The sequence below is a fragment of the Castor canadensis genome, chromosome 9, assembly GCF_047511655.1.
Source record: "Castor canadensis chromosome 9, mCasCan1.hap1v2, whole genome shotgun sequence".
In the NCBI taxonomy this organism is placed as follows: domain Eukaryota; kingdom Metazoa; phylum Chordata; class Mammalia; order Rodentia; family Castoridae; genus Castor; species Castor canadensis.
Window position 1 is genome coordinate 68,142,945 of NC_133394.1, and position 16,531 is coordinate 68,159,475.

General features: G+C 34.5%; 1 non-coding gene and 1 pseudogene across 1 annotated transcript; both read right to left on the reverse strand.

Annotated features, from left to right (window-relative positions):
• Window positions 1–882: 882 nt before the first annotated feature.
• LOC109675178 (targeting protein for Xklp2-like) overlaps window positions 883–16,531 on the reverse strand; it is a 74,231-nt pseudogene continuing 58,582 nt past the window's right edge.
• LOC141411156 (U6 spliceosomal RNA) lies at window positions 16,308–16,410 on the reverse strand. The gene has a single exon (XR_012435996.1). It is a non-coding gene; the product is annotated as a U6 spliceosomal RNA (small nuclear RNA).

Genomic DNA, 16,531 nt, shown 5'->3' on the forward strand with positions numbered 1-16,531 from the left:
TAAGTACATCTCCAAATACTAATATTTTTAATGTACTCACAAAAAATGACAAAAATTTAAGTTAATAGCTATGCAGGGTTGATCATAAACTAGTATATTTATGAATCAAACTATTACATGATGCTTAGAAATATGGAAAAATATTATGATCATAAAACTAAATTTAAAAATTAAAAATTGAGAAAAATAAGTATATTTATTTATATACTCATGTATAACTACAGTCCTAACATAGTGCCTACTGATAAGAGGAATAGCTAAAGTTTTCTACATAGGAAAGTCATTTAAAAGAATGATATAAAGCAACATGCATTTCTTTCCTTATATCACAACTATTATTTCTTTTTCTCATTTTAAGTTTTGGTGGCTAAGAAGACTAAGAGCCATGGTGAGGGTCAGAAAATTTGTGCCTAGGCTCAGAAAGTGAAGATCATGTAAAACAGTAGGAGAGCTTAGAATTCTTACACTGATCAAACTTCATGAGGTCAGCAAACTTTATTGAGTAAATATTTTCTTTTGAGATTTCATCATCTTTATTTCTTAAATAAACCAGACATACATATATATAAAAAGGGAGGGGACAGGAGATATAGAAATTGCATTGTGCTGACACAGAGACTTGAAATTCTACTCAGAGTTAAGAAAAATACTAAGAGTCAACTAAGGTTTAAGGGATAAAACTACAAGGAATCTGAGGCATAGATGAGTTGAGTTGCTTTTTTAGCGTCAAAGATGCATGAAAACAATTTTCAGCAAAATTGGATATCCACAGCACTCAGGTATGCTCTGTAAGGGATGGGTAGGTAAGTCTGGAGAAACTAATTCTTTCCATGTCTGATGTCATGTAAAGACCAACTTCTGTTGCCAAGTAGTTGCTGCAGTTCACAGTTGGGGCCTAGCAGTGGAATCCAGTAGAGAACTTAGGAGACAATGGCACAGCAGAAGCTGGTCACTTAACTTCACCTCCACAGCCCAGTACTTCTTTATTGGATTTGCCTTTTTATTAATTTCCAAGTCAAAACAACAGGCTGAGTAGGAGGTTTCATAGGAGTTTGCTTGAGTAAGATGGGTCCATATTCGAGAATTCTAGGATCAAGTTCCCATGCTTTGAATTTGTATTGCTGCATTTTCTTGGCCTCATGTTCCACTGCACTTTTGCAAGTCACAGGCCTTGTGAGCTGTTCAGTTTGCAGCACAGGAATCTGTGGGTCTCTGGACATCTTGGTCACAGATTTAGAGGGTAACAGACTAATGTCTTCCTTCTTGCTTCTCAAATGGAATCTGTCAGTCTTTCCTTTATGGTAGGCTTCAACCTGCTGTGCAAGAGGCACATATGTAGAAGCTGCTTCATCAAATGTTTTCTTCTTTCCTTGGGACAGGTTGAAAGGCTTCATAATGGTAACATTCTTTAGTCACTCGGGCAGGAAATGGAGGATATTTTCACAGTTCAGATATAAAGTTCACTTCCTTATACTCTTCCTTGTTCTTTGGATGTTGTTTGATTAGCTTATCTGTGCGGAGGTAGAAGTCAACAGGTTTGGTTACCTGGCTAACAGATTTCTTCATGAGCTGCCCTGCTTCTTTAACAGCAAGTTTCTTAGATTCTTCAGTCTTTTTCCATTTCTCCACCACCTTCTGCTGCATTTTCATTCTCTTCTCCAACTCTTTCTCCTTAGTAATTTTCAAAATCTTCTGCCTTACACGTGGCACACAAGGCCCATTATGTCTGCCCTTGGTTTTCTCTGGGGAAGATTCATTCTTTTTGGAAATATATTGAATACTGATTCTTCCTCTTCTTGTGGCTTCTTTACTTTCATTTTTTTGGAAATGATCATTACACTGATCATTTCAGGAGTGGCACATCTCTTTGCTTCCATTTGAACATGACATTTTACTTTCTGATCCAAATCCTTCTGAGTAGCAAGTCTAACTGATCTTCTTTGAGGCTGGGATGGAGTATTTATTGATATGGTTCCCTCAGCTTCCAGGAAAGAACAAGCATTTGACGGAATAGAATGTTCTATTAGATTTTCTTTTTCTTTTTATTTTTCTTCCTCTTTGTAGTAAGTATTACTATTACTAACTGATCTCAGAGGTGTGATACTATCTTCCTGAAGTTTAGCATTATTCAAGGAGGTTTTGCTTTGAAAAAGCTCTCTTAGCCCATTCTTCTTCTTTTGTTTTTGTGTGTCTTGGTTGTTTTTAAAGGCAAAAATGCTGGGTTTTTTTCAGAAATTTAGTAGTCTAATATGTTCAAGCTTTCTAATAAATATGTTCTATCTGTATATTAGTGTATGGTTTGACAAATTCTATGCTTTCCTTTGTGTAACCTGTGGATGCCCATTAGATGAGCTGATTCCTTTTGCCTGGTCCATACTGTGATGAGGCAACAAGGCACAGCTGCAAGACTGGGATATCAATTCAGGACCAGGGCTGCTGAAATGACTAGAGGTGTCCAAGAAGGATTGTTAGGTTGATGCCAGAGACAAATACGATTTGAAATTCTAAGTGGAAATATGCCTGAAAGGAGAAAAAAACAATATGAATTAGAAAAGTTACTTTGAAAACTAGATCAAATATTATTAAGAGCAGAGACCTGGAACAATCTATAAACATTGAACTTTTATGTGAATTTAATTGGAAAGTTTTGATGACTAAAATGTTGAGCATGGCCATACATTCAAAGCCACAAAGGCCTCCTTCCAAAAATTGTCTTTTCATCACAATGGCATTTTTCAAATACCCAAGTGTCTGCTTTAAACTCTATATAATCATTCCATCTGCTCACTAAATAGTTGTTTTGCTCCCCCTTCCTTTGATATACATGAAATTAAATGTGTTCTACTGAAGCAGGACCCATTCTGAAACTGCATTTCTTACTTATGGAATATCTACTACATACCAAGTACTGTTTTAGGCAATGGTGACACAGAAGTATAAAACACAATTATGAAACTTATGTTCTAGATTTTGAAACAAAACAGTGGATAAACAAGGTAAATAAGTAAAATACATGCATGTTGGAAATCAATGATCTTCAAGAAAAAAAATAAAACAGGGAATGGGATGGGGCACTGACATTTTAAACTGGCTAAGGAAAGCCTCACTGAAAATTTGACAGTGTGTGCAGGAAGGAAGTAAGTGTTTGAGTCATGTGAATAGCTGAGAAAATGGCACTCCAGCCCCAAAGCACAGGTTGTGAAATGGCCCAGGTTGACCATGCTCAACCATTTTTAGTATTACAGACACATTTTACTGGAAAGGTAAGAATGAGTTCCTACAGGTAATGAAAAAAATTTTGTGTGAGACTATGAAGAGCTTTATAAGATAAACAGGAAAACAACTTGACTGTTACTGTGAGGGACATGAGTGGCAAGAACAGTGTTCTGAACAGCGGAGTCATGAGACATGTTTGCAAACATGCTAAACATTTTGGGATAGGACACTTCAGGCTGTTATCTGTTGAGAGACAGAAGTTGGAGAAGGACAGATGAAAAACCAACTATAAAGTCCAAGCAAGAGTTGAGATCAGCAAAAATTAACACAAAAAATGGGTGTTAATACAACTAACAATGAAACTTTATGAAAAGTATATTAGGTTGGTAATGAGAAAAAAGATATGAAAACAGTAAAGTGCTGAGACAATGATCTTCCAAAGCCTACATTTTTCTCTTACTTCCTCCCCGAGAAATCAAATTAAACACTCAACCTTCATAAGCTTCAGTGTCTGCATTTATATTACAGAAAGAAAAATAAGATACACTTCTTGAAATTGAAAGATTAATGGGATGAATGTTCAAAGTTGTTATTATTATCATTACATTATTAACATGCACCCATTTTCCCACTCTACTTTGAAGTCTCTTTCAGATGACCATTTAAGTTTCCAATAAGTTGTTGACTGAAGCTCTTTTCCTTTGTGTAGCAAACATGATTTTTCATCAGAATACAAAAAACTAGATGTTGTTGTCAAGTACTAAATCCTATAAAAATAAAAATTGTCATAATTATGTAGATTATTCTCAAGGCTTAATTTTCTCCAGTTTTCTATTGAGATACATTTAAATATTTAACTATTTTCCTTAAGTTACCTTGAATAATAAATTTGAGAGACAGGTGAAATTTAGTACTGATTCAATATTTCTACTCTCTAGCATAATTAAGTTATAAATTCAGATTAGATTTCCTTTAAATCCTTAAAGCTATGTTTTCCTTTTATGTAATCAAGAAGAGAAAAGAACAGCACTTCACTCTATCTACAAATAAACAAAAATGGATGCAAAACAGACTTACTGAGCTATTTTCCCTTCAAAACCATGAGCAACTGATCTCAATATTCCTTTGTAATCTTTTTTATTTGCTATCAGGAAATAAAACATCTTTGAATATTGTTGTCATTTCTCTCTCATTCTACATGAATAACTGCTACCCACTCACACCTACTTCACTATTAGCAGGTAATTTTACTACATGGACACAGAAGGAAGTAAATATCATAGTCCTTCCCCAACTTTGCACACAGCATTGACACTTTCAAATAGTCTTTCTGCCTGCAAAGGTAACCTCCTCTTCTTTTCACGCATATATTCCCTGCCTCCTGATCTGTTATCTGCCTCTACCTCATGGATGTGTTTTTATCATCCATTGTCCTTTTTACCTAATCTTCACTCATTGTCACACCAATTCCATCTACAAAAATGTTTACGTACCCATACTACTTAAGTACCTTTCATTTTATCCTCTTTATTATTCCAGCTCCTGTCCCATTCCATTCATTTTCACACAATATTTTTCTAAGGATAAATCTACACTCTGTCTTTTTAAGCTCCCAGTTATATTGCATCCTATTGCACATCTGGTATCTGCTCTCCTGATATCACTGAAATTATTCATCTTTTCACCCATGGCATCCTAATTACAAACTATTAATAATAGGCTCTCATCAACTTGTTAAAAAGATCAACTTTGGCACATTAAAATGTCAGAGTTCATTTGATCAACTGTTCACAAATAAGGCAGCACTAAACCAGAAGTGGTTCAGGCTGCACCCAAGCTTGAGAAGAAGGCCTTTATAGGACCAGTGAAAAGGCAAGGCAAAGAAAATATGGACTAGTGAAAGCAGAACAGTAGACTAACTCAAATCTTGCCAGTGGAAAGTCCCTGTTTTTTTTTTTAAATAACATTTTGTTGTGCATCTGTGATCAAAAGAGATTAAATTTTGTTTTTAAAGAAAATGAGTTGTGGTTTGTGTTACATACATAGGAACTGAGCACTGGAATGGTCTCAACGTAATTTCCTCCCAACAAATTATTTTAACAGTTTACTTCACCTGTCTGAAGTACCTAATACTTTCAGGAACTTCAGAACTGTTATTTCCTTATCTTCCACACCACTCTGAGACACATCAGAGAAGCCCAACTCTTTCCAACTTTATTTTTTTTCCTATTACCATCCATTCATTTTCAGTCTCTTCCATGCTCTAAATGCATGTATTCCCAAGAATCTATTTTCAACCTCTTTCTTGCTGAGAAAACACCTATGTTACCTCGTGGTTTCATATTTCATCTATTTCCCAATTGCTTTCCAATCTGTAATTCCAATTCCATTCCCTATCCTGCAGTTTAGAATTTTCTTTTGGGGCACAGGTACACAATCCTAGATATCTAGTGAGAACCTTTTGTTCAATAATTTTTGTGATCCTGTATAATCTGATGAGTATATAAACTGCATTGCCTGCATTAGAGCTCTTTTAATCAGTCTTAATACTTCACAGAAATTTACTGGAAATGCCACCTAGTTGATCTACCTCCAGTCTCTACTATTTTAACTTCATTCACAGCTATGAGAATAATGTTTTTAAAATATAAAATAAATGAAGTTATTCCATTTGTCTGTTTTGTCTCCACACTCCCAATGCTTATCCAATACTGCCCAAAGTTCTTACCAGCCATCCAATGTTCTTCAAAATCAAAACACACTTAGTCATTTTTTCAGATCCAAACTCCACAAGTAACAATACACTTTTAGCTTCTCTCACTTTGTCCTTTTTGTGCTATGCATACATCACACTTTTCTTTCCATACAGAGTAATGTAGTTTTTCTTCCAGAGACACCTGGCTAAAATCCTCTACAAAGCATTGAAGAAAATTAAAACTTAAAATGTGTGACTCTATCCCTTCCCCTCCAGTTAATTACCTACAGCCTTAGAAATTGAAATTGGAAGTGAGGTGTGGTGGTGCATGCCTGTACACTCAGGAGGCAGAGTTCAGGAGGATGGTGTTCTGAGGGCAGCCCAGGACAAAAAGAAACAAGACCCTATTACAACAAATAAGACAAACTTGGTGTTGCCCACATATAATTCTAGTTAAACTGGAGGTGTAGGTAGGAGAATCTTGCTTCAAGCCAGATTCTAGCTGTACCTAAACCCCAGCTCTGACCATTAAAAATACCTGTGGAAATTTCCAAGTGTCCTCTGAAGGCAATAATCATGGTTAGTAAAGAATCATTCCTCTGGTTTGTTGGGATGGCTCAAGTGGTAGAAACCCTGCCTAGAAAGCATGAGGCCTGAGTTCAAACACCATAACCATAAAAGGAGCTAACAAAATCAAAGTCACATAACTGTGCCCCAAAACTAAATTCAATAAATTAAAAGTAGGGTATATAGCTCAGTATTGGAGCACTTGACTAGCACACAACAGGCACTGGATTCAATCCTAGTACCACAAACAAAAACAAAAGTGAACAGAGAAATAAAAAAGGAAAAACATTGGAGTCAAAGAAATTATGTTCTCTGGATGTAGTTGACATAAAATATAAATCAATTGCATAAAAATATTTGAAAAAATCCCAAATTTTGTACACTAAGTTATATGCTTCTAAATAACCATATGCCAAAAAAAGAACATATTAAGAGGAAAATTAGGATGAATTTCAAAGACAGTGAAAATAGACAGAATTTGGAAGCTAAAGTAGTAATTAGGGAAATTATCGCTGATTAAAAACATATGCATTCTGAAAAACATAGGAGAAAATCTTTGTAATCTTGACTTTGGCCAAATTTAAATACAATGCTAAACTCATGATATGAAAAAGTAAAAAGATGATAAAATTAGCCTCATCAAAATGGAAAACTTCTTTGAAAGACAGTGTGAAGAGTATGAAAGGACATTTTGTTTACATATTTGAAAATGTAAAGTAGAACAACTACTTCAGAAAACAGTTTGGAATTTTCCAAAAGTTAAATATATAACCACTATGATAGACATCATACTTCCAAATATTTATTCAAGGAAAATGAATACATATGTCTACATCAAGAGCTGTATGTAAATATTGATGGAAGCTTTATTTGCAATAGACAACTGTAGGAAATAACTCAATAGAGAAACAGGAATTTTTTTAATTATCTATACTAATGTTATGATTTGGATAAAAAGCAGCCTGAAAGGCTCAAATGTGGAAGGCCTTGTTTCCAGCTGGGGTCACTATTTAGATGGAATTGTATAATGAGGCTGTAATTTCATCCAGTGTTGAATTTGTAACCAAATGGATGATTAGAAAGTGAGGTCAACACAAAGAAAGTAAATCACTGGGGAGTACTTTTGAAGGGACTCTCTCTCCCTGCTTTCTGGCAACCAAGATGTGACCAGTTTTCCTCCATTATGCCATTTCACCATGTTTCTCTTTTCCATGGACCTAAAAGCAATGGGGTCTGCCTACAATGGACTAAAACCATTGAAACAATGATCCAAAATAAACATTTCTCCTTTAACTTCTTTTTCTTAGATATATTGTCACAGCAACAAAAAGCTTTCTAACATACCTACACAATAGCATAATAATCAGTAATGAAAGACATAAACTACTCGTACACAAACTATTGATAAAGAATCACACCAGAATGAGCTATTAATTCACACAACAATATCGATGAATCTCAAAGTCATTTTTCAAAGTGAAAGAAGGCAGACAAAAGAAATATATATTGCATGGTTCTATTTATATTCACTTTTCAAAAATGCAAAGCTAAAGTGACAGAAATTGGATTAGGCTAGCATGGCAATCCACTGGAATAAAGGAGTAGGAGGAAGAAATGAAAGGAAACAGCAGGAAATTTTCCACATGATGGATGTGTTTATTAGCTTCACTGTGTTGAGGATACTACTGGTGTATACCTATGTCAAAATTTACCAAATTAGTGCTTATATGTATAAATTTATTGCATGTTAATTGTTCCTAAATAAAGCTAATTAAATTAAAATATAATTATGAATATGAACAACAAATTTTTCAGAAACATCTATTTCTACTTTTAGAAGTAGAACACATTACTGTAGTGGAACACATGCTTTAGAGTTATATTATATATTATTCAAATACTGCCTTCCTTAAGCCCCAGGGGAAAAGGCTTAAGTGAATTGGAGAGCAGAAACACTCAGGGTCACAAAGACTAACTTCCTTAATATATAGAAAAGTGACAACTTATGAGCCACAACAGAGCAATTTTTGTGAAATGGCCGAGAATCAATAGGTAAAATTCTGTATCAAGTTTTATTTGTTTCCAGTCTACTTGGAAACTGCAGAAGAATTTTAGTTAAATAAACTGAAATGTGATTTATCAAAATGATTCAAAGCATATTTAATGTTAAAATTCTAATAACATGTTACATTAATAGGATGCACCTTGAGGCAAATTGGAGAACTAGAATATATTGGAAAGCCAAGTCAGATTATCCAGCCACAAATCATAAACAGGGAAGCCTGGAGAAACTTCTTAGATCTCACATAGAAATGGCTTGAACTAGGACATTTTAGGGTCTTAACTGAACACCACAGTGGAAGATGCCTTCCTCTTACTCAAACCAAAACTGAAAACACCAAACTGTATTTTAGTAATTGCTTATCATTTTACATGTATAAGTATACGAAGGAATTTTCTTACACCAGACCTCCTCCCCATTCAATACCTTTTGCAGAAGAGTCATTTGTTAAACTTACAGCTAATTTTTATGTTAACAAAAAGTTGAAATGTAGAAAAACATATGTTCAGTAATTAAAAGTCAATCTTCATAATGATTACCTCAGGGCAATATGAGACATTTGGAGGTGTTTAAAGAAAGGATGCCAATTCCTGAAATGCTCTGGAGTAGAAATCTCTACACTGAAGCACAAGGAACTTTGCTAAGGTTAAGGTGATAACCTGGGTTCCTTGTGAAATTCTGCATACTCGTAGTTTAAAAGTGAGTCCCTTGTAATATTCTCTTTGCATGCTTTATTACACATTTTAAAATGTTACTTCTTGTCTAGCCTGAACCTCATGAACAGCAGATTCAATGATATTGTAGATAAGTCTGAATTAATCTACTAAAAAATATTCATGTTGGTGATATCTTATTCAAAGTCCTCCTACACAAAGTCTCACTTGTCCAAAAGTAGAATTTTCTTTTCATTTGGGTGCATGATGGTATTCTCTCTGTCCTGTGAACAGAAGTGTTCTGTAAAACATACGGCTGTGCTTCCACCTTGTAAATTTCATTTCAGAAGTGTTAATTAGTTCTAAACATAAGCCTTGGCATATTTCTCTGAAATGTTAGCTCATAAGAAATCAATGTTTCCATGTTTAAGAGACTAGGAGTAACCAGATTAGAAAAGAATAGGAGAGAAACTGTGATAGGACCCGACTCTCAGGTTCTCCTGTTAAAATTATCATGTCATGAATGTGTACAATGAAACACTTTTGTTTATTGAAACGAAAATACAGTCAACTGCGAACTTTCTTGCATGGATATAAGATGTGCCATATATCACACTAATGCATAGTGGAAAAACTCAAAGAACTTTTTTATTCATTTACTATTTTTCTTTCTTTCACATTTTTCATGTTTTCATCTCTCTTTTTCTCTCTCTCTCTCTCTGTTCTGTCTCTCTCTCTGAATCTATTATAGTTCCATCTCCAGGAAGAGAAAGGACACTAGGAATAAATTATTTATACAAAATGAAGAATATTAATCCTGAAAGACCCATAATATAGAAGGAAAATATTTATATGAATTAGGCTGAATTAAAATTTCTTACCTCATTCTGTTAGCATACAACAACTTCAGTCCTTCAATATTTGAGAAATGAAGTCAGGCACTTCTGTGGTTCATAAAACATCAATGTGTATCAAAAGAATAAAATGAAAGCATTTGTTAATATGATAATCAATATACTATGGAATGGTTATTGTAACTCTAAAATCTCATTTTTTTCTTAGTAATATACAAAGAAGGAATAAACTTGACCCACATTTCTCCACTTAATGAATTGCAGGTTATTTTAAAAACAGTAAGAATTTGATCCTGGATCCAAGTAATGATAGTATTTCTTCTCATCATTTTTCTTTTTCCTTATTGGGATTCATGGACTTTTTTTTTTAATTTTTTTATATTACTCATATGTTCATACAATGCTTCGGTCATTTCTCCCCCCTGCCCCCACCTCCTCCCTTACTACCCACTCTACGCCCCACCCCCCACCCCCTCAATTCCCAGCAGAAACTATTTTGCCCTTATCTCTAATTTTATTGAAGAGGGAGTATAAGCAAAATAGTAAGGAACAAGGGTTTTTGCTAGTTAAGATAAGGATAGCTATACAGGGAGTTGACTCACATTACTTTCCTGGGCATGTGTATTACCTTCTAGGTTAATTCTTTTTGATCGAACCTTTCCTCTAGTTCCTGGTCCCCTTCTACTATTGGCCTCAGTTGCTTTTAAGGTATCTGCTTTAGTTTCTCTGCATTGAGAGCAACAAATGCTAGCTAATTTTTTAGGTGTTTTTCCTATCCTCACATCTCCCTTGTGTGCTCTTGCTTTTAACATGTGCTAAAAGTCCAATCCCCTTGTTGTGTTTGCCCTTGATCTACTGTCCACATATGAGGGAAAACATATGATTTTTGGTCTTTTGGGCCAGGCTATCCTCACTCAGAATGATGTTCTCCAGTTCCAATCATTGACCAGCAAATGGTAGCATTTCATTCTTCTTCATGGCTGCATAAAATCCCATTGTGTATAGATACCACATTTTCTTGATCCATTCATCAGTAGTGGAGCATCTTGCCTGTTTCTATAACTTGGCTATTGTGAATAGTGCTGCAATAAACATGGGTGTGCAGGTGCCTCTGGAGTAACCTGTGTCACAGTCTTTTGGGTATATTCCCAAGAGTGGTATTGCTGGATCAAATGGTAGATCAATGTTTAGGTTTTTAAGTAGCCTCCAAATTTTTTTCCAGAGTGGTTGTACTAGTCTACATTCCCACCAACAGTGTAAGAGGGTTCCTTTTTCCCCACATCCTCACCACCACCTGTTGTTAGTGGTGTTTCTAATGATGGCTATTCTAACAGGGGTGAGGTGGAATCTTTCTGTGGTTTTAATTTGCATTTCCTTTATTGCTAGAGATGGTGAGCATTTTTTCATGTGTTTTTTGGCCATTTGAATTTCTTCTTTTGAGAAAGTTCTATTTAGTTCACTTGCCCATTTCTTTATTGGTTCATTAGTTTTAGAAGAATTTAGTTTTTTAAGTTCCCTATATATTCTGGTTATCAGTCCTTCATCTGATGAGCAGCTGGCAAATATTTTCTCCCACTCTGTGGGTGTTCTCTTCAGTTTAGAGACCATTTCTTTTGATGAACAGAAGCTCTTTAGTTTTATGAAGTCCCATTTATCTATGCTATCTCTTAGTTGCTGTGCTGCTGGGGTTCCATTGAGAAAGTTCTTACCTATACCTACTAACTCCAGAGTAGTTCCTACTATTTCCTGTATCAACTTTAGAGTTTGTGGTCTGATATTAAGATCCTTTATCCATTTTGAACTAATATTGGTATAGGGTGATATACATGATCTAGTTTCAGTTTTTTGCAGACTGCTAACCAGTTTTCCCAGAAGTTTTTGTTGAAGAGGCTGCTTTTTCTCCATCATATATTTTTAGCACCTTTGTCAAAGACAAGTTGGTTATAGTTGTGTGGCTTCATATCTGGGTCCTCTATTCTGTTCCACTGGTCTTCATGTCTGTTTTTGTGCCAGTACCATGCTGTTTTTATTGTTGTTGCTTTGTAATATAGTTTGAAGTCAGGTATCGTGATACCTCCAGCATTGTTCTTTTGACTGAGTATTGCCTTGCTATTTGTGGCCTCTTGTGTTTCCATATATATTTCACAGTAGATTTTTCAATCTCTTTAATGAATGTCATTGGAATTTTGATGGAAATTGCATTAAATATGTAGATTACTTTGGGGAGTATAGACATTTTTACGATGTTGATTCTACCAATCCATGAGCATGGGAGATCTCTCCACTTTCTATAGTCTTCCTCAATCTCTTTCTTCAGAAGTTTATAGTTTTCCTTGTAGAGGTCATTCACATCTTTTGTTAGGTTTACACATCAAAAATCTCTTTGATTTTTTTTGAGGCTATTGAAAATGGAATTGTTTTCATATAGTCTTTTTCAATTTGTTCATTATTAGTGTATAGAAATGTTAATGATTTTTCTATGTTGATTTTATATCCTGCTACATTGCTGTAGCTATTGATGATGTCTAGAAGCTTTTGAGTAGAGTTTTTGGGTCTTTAAGGTATGGGATCTTGTCATGTGCAAATAGGGGTATTTTGACAATTTCTTTACCTATTTGTATTCCATTTACTCCTTCTTCTTGCCTAATTGCTCTGACTAGGAATTCCAGTAGTATGTTGAATAGGAGTGGAGATAGTGGGCATCCTTTTCTACTTACTGATTTTAGAGGGAATGGTTTCAATTTTTCTCCATTAAGTATTATGCTGGCTGTAGGTTTGTCATATATAACTTTTATAATGTTTAGGTACTTTCCTTCTATTCCTAGATTTCTTAGATATCATGAAATGGTGTTGGATCTCATCAAAGGCTTTTTCTGCATCTATTGATATGATCAACTGGTTTTTGTCTTTGCTTCTGTTAATGTGGTTTATTACGTTTATTGATTTTCATATGTTGAACCACCCCTGCATTCCTGGTATGAAGATTACTTCGTCATGGTGAATGATCTTTTTGATGTGTTGTTGAATTCAGTTTGCCATTATTTTGTTGAGGATTTTTGCATCAATGTTCATTAAGGAGATTGGCCTATAATTCTCATTTTTGGAGGTATGTTTGCTTGGTTTTGGGATAAGTGTAATACTGCCTTCATAAACTGTGTTAGGCAGTTTTCCCTTCCTTTCCATTTCATGGAACAGTTCAAGGAGGGTTGGTATGAGTTCCTCTTTAAAGGTCTGATAGAATACAGCAGAAAATCCATTAGGTCCTGGACTTTTCTTTTTGGGAGACTCTTGATTGCTGCTTCTATTTCATTTTGTGTTATAGGTCTATTCAGGTGATTAATTTCCTCTTGGTTCAGTTTTGGATGATCATATGTATCTAGAAATCTGTCCATTTCTTTAAGATTGTCAAATTTATTTGAATATAGATTCTTGAAGTAGTCCCTGATGATTTCCTGGACTTCCATGAGTTTGTTGTTATCTCCTCTTTAGCATTCCTGATTCTACTAATTTGGGTTTTTTTCTCTCCTCATTTTAGTCAGGTTTGCCAGGGGTCTCTTGATCTTGTTTATTTTTTCAAAGAACCAACTTTTTGTTTCATTAATTCTTTTGTATGGTGTTTTTGGTTTCTATTTCATTGATTTCAGCTCTTATTTTTATTATTTCTCTCCTTTTATTTATTTTGGGATTTGCTTGCTCTTGTTTTTCTAGGAGTTTGAAATGTATCATTAGGTCATTTATTTGGGATCTTTCAGTCTTTTTAATATATGCATTCATGGCTATAAACTTTCCTCTCAGGACTGCCTTTGCTGTGTCTCATAGCTTCAAGTAGGTTGTGTTTTCATTTTCATTGACTTCCAGGAACATTTTAATTTCCTCTTTTATTTCATCAATGATCCATTGTTCATTAAGTAATGAATTATTTAGTTTCCAGCTGTTTGCAAGTTGTTTGTCTTTAATTTTGTTGTTGCTTTTGTTGTTAGTACTGATAGGTATGTGGTGATTCCTGTCATTTAGTTGTCTTAGTTGTTTGAAGGTTTGATTGTGTACCTAAGTTGAGGTTACTCTCTACTTTCTTGCTTTTTCTTTTCCTGTGTTTTGTTGCTGCCTGTCCTTTCATGGTTATGCTGGTTTTCACTTTCTGTGTGCAAAATCCCTTGAAGAATCTTTTATAGTGGTGGCTTTGTGGTCACATATTGTTTTAGTTTCTGCTTATCTTGTAAGACTTTTATTGCTCCATCTATTTTGAATGGTAGTTTTGCTGTGTAGAGTATCCTGGGATTGAAGTTATTTTCATTCAGTGCATGGAATATCTCACCCCAAGCTCTTCTTGCTTTTAATGTTTGGTTGAGAAGTCTGCTGTGATTATGATGGGTTTACCTTTGTATGTTGTTTGTTTTTTCTCTCTTACAGCCTTCAATATTCTTTTGCTAGTTTCAGTAATTGTTGTTTTAATGATGATATGTCATGGGGTAGTTCTATTTTGATCTGGTCTGTTTGGTGTCCTGGAGGCATCTTGCATCTGTATGGGAATATCTTTCTCTAGATTTCAGAAATTTTCTGTTATTATTTTGTTGAATATATTGCACATTCCCTTTGCTTTCACCTCTTCTCCTTCGATGCCCATGATTCTCAAGTTTGCTCTTTTGATGGAGTCGGTGAGTTCTTGCATTTTCTTTTCACAGGTCTTGAGTTGTTTAATTAATAGTTCTTCAGTTTTTCCTTTAATTTCCATTTCATCTTTGAGTTCTGAGATTCTGTCTTCTGTTTGTTGTATTCTGCTGGATTGACCTTACATTTTGTTTTGCAAGTCTGTTTCATTCTTTTTCCTGAGGTTTTTCCATATCTTGGGTCGGGTCATTTCCTCTTTAATGTTGTCTATTTTTGTTCTGAGTGTATTTATCTGTTTATTAATCGTGTTCTCTGTTCCACTTTTGCGTTTATTTACTGCTTCCATGGTTTCCTTTATTTCTTATTTTGCTTTTTCAAATTCTCTGTTTTTGTTGTCTTGGAATTTCTTGAGTGTCTCCTGTACATTTTGGGTGACCATATCCAGTATCATCTCCATAAAATTCTCATTAAGTACCTGTAGTATCTCTTCTTTTAAATTATTCTGTGTGCTTCATTGGGTTCTTTGGCATAGTTTATCTTCATTTTGTTGGAGTCTGGATCTGAGTAGCTGTTTTCTTCATTTCCCCCTGGTTCCTGTTCTAATTGTTTGCTGTGGGGAAATTGGTTTCCCTGTTTTTTTTTGTCTTCCCATCATTGCCCTTGATATTGTTATTGTCCCTGTATTGTGTGCAATTAAGTATTTTCTGGCTTTTAATAACAGCACTAGTGATATTTAGAATGGAATGGTGAGAGGGGATGGAAAGCAAAGAAGTTAAAGGAAAAGAGAAAAACAAATATTCAAGTAGAAAAAAAACAAAACAAGGAAGCAAACAAAAAAGTCTCAATAATGTAATCAGGGTGAGACAGTGTGTTAATCAATCATAAGCTGAAAAGGCATTAGAGAGACAGAGAGAGGATTGAAAATAAAAAATAAAATTAGTACAGATAACAACAAAAATAAAATAATAAGTAAATGAAAGAAAAAAATATATATAAGGAATCCTTCTCATCATTTTTTTTTCATTTTTCTTAAATGCATGGAACTGATTTCACTAGTAGCAAATTTATTTTGAGTCTTGGAAGCTGAATGCATTCAACTGACTATGGCACAGATACCAGAACTATGCTTCTCAGTTTATTTAAATCAAAAGTCATATTTGTTATTCTCTTACTTAGGCATTCAGAAATTTTTAAAAATTCTTTTATACTATTTTTGAAATAATACACATTAATAATATGAGAAGATTTTTTTGTGGGAATTCTATACATGTATACAGTGTATGTTGAACAAGTTCACCCTCTGCATTATATTTCCATTTGCCCCTCTCTCCATTCCTCATTTATCAAAGAGTGCTTTGCGGGTTTCATTTCAGTCCTTTTAACCCCTTGGCATCCTTTCCTGTCCGCCATGTCCGCATGTTGATTTTTCCAAAGCAACACACTTTCACATTCATTATCCATGGCTATTATTATTATTATTATTATATCATCATCATCATCATCATCATCATCATTTTACAAGTAGGTTCCACAAACTAGTGAGAACCTGCAAAATATTGGCTGTTTGAGTTTGGCTTGTCTTAATCAACATGATGATCACCAAGTCCATCTCTCTTACCACAAATCCACAATTTTTCTTTATGGCTAATGAAAAAAATATGGAACACTTCATGAATTTGCATGTCATCCTTGTGCAGGTGTCATGCTATTTCTATATCATTCTAATTTTAGCATCTGTGCAGCTAAAGTGAGCACATTTTCTAAAATTTTGCCTGTTTCCAGACTTTGTTTTGTAACACTGTGCTAAATTTAATACATCATTTTTGGATGAATGAGGTGATAGATCACAATTTCTGGGAATGTAGGACATTATAAT